Source organism: Cucurbita pepo, unplaced genomic scaffold, assembly GCF_002806865.2.
Source record: "Cucurbita pepo subsp. pepo cultivar mu-cu-16 unplaced genomic scaffold, ASM280686v2 Cp4.1_scaffold009828, whole genome shotgun sequence".
NCBI classification, from domain to species: Eukaryota; Viridiplantae; Streptophyta; class Magnoliopsida; order Cucurbitales; family Cucurbitaceae; genus Cucurbita; species Cucurbita pepo.
Genome location: NW_019655721.1, coordinates 1 through 419, shown reverse-complemented (window position 1 = coordinate 419; position 419 = coordinate 1). Strand labels below are relative to the sequence as shown.

At 41.3% G+C, this 419-nt stretch overlaps 1 long non-coding RNA gene across 1 annotated transcript; it reads left to right on the top strand.

Annotated features, from left to right (window-relative positions):
* Positions 1–8: 8 nt before the first annotated feature.
* On the top strand, positions 9–374 carry LOC111787305. Its single transcript, XR_002813945.1, has 2 exons — positions 9–110; positions 285–374. It is a non-coding gene; the product is annotated as an uncharacterized LOC111787305 (long non-coding RNA).
* Positions 375–419: the final 45 nt, after the last annotated feature.

Below are 419 nucleotides of genomic sequence, written 5' to 3'. Positions count from 1 at the left end.
AAGTGTTATGGTTTAACAGGAGAAGTCTTTCGATGATGGGAAGGCAGTCGTCGAAGCTCTGAAAAGCAAAGGTATTTCGGCGATCGGAGCGGTCGGCATTTGTTGGGGTGGTGAGTATATTTGTCTCGTGTTTACTATTGTCGTATATTGTTCGTGATGTTAGAATCTATGAACTCAACCCATGTGGAAGTGCTTGAACAATGAAATGAAACGCTCGACTGACGAATTCGCACAACTATAAGTTGTCAGTCATAAAGCTAATCTTCTATGTTTTTGTACCTTAGCCAAGGTTGTGGTTGCACTTGCGAAGGTCGAGTTGATTCAAGCTGCTGTGTTGCTTCATCCGTCTTTGGTTACTGTCGATGACATCAAAGGTTTGTATTTTGGTTCCTTTATTTGCTTATAGCCATATAATGTTG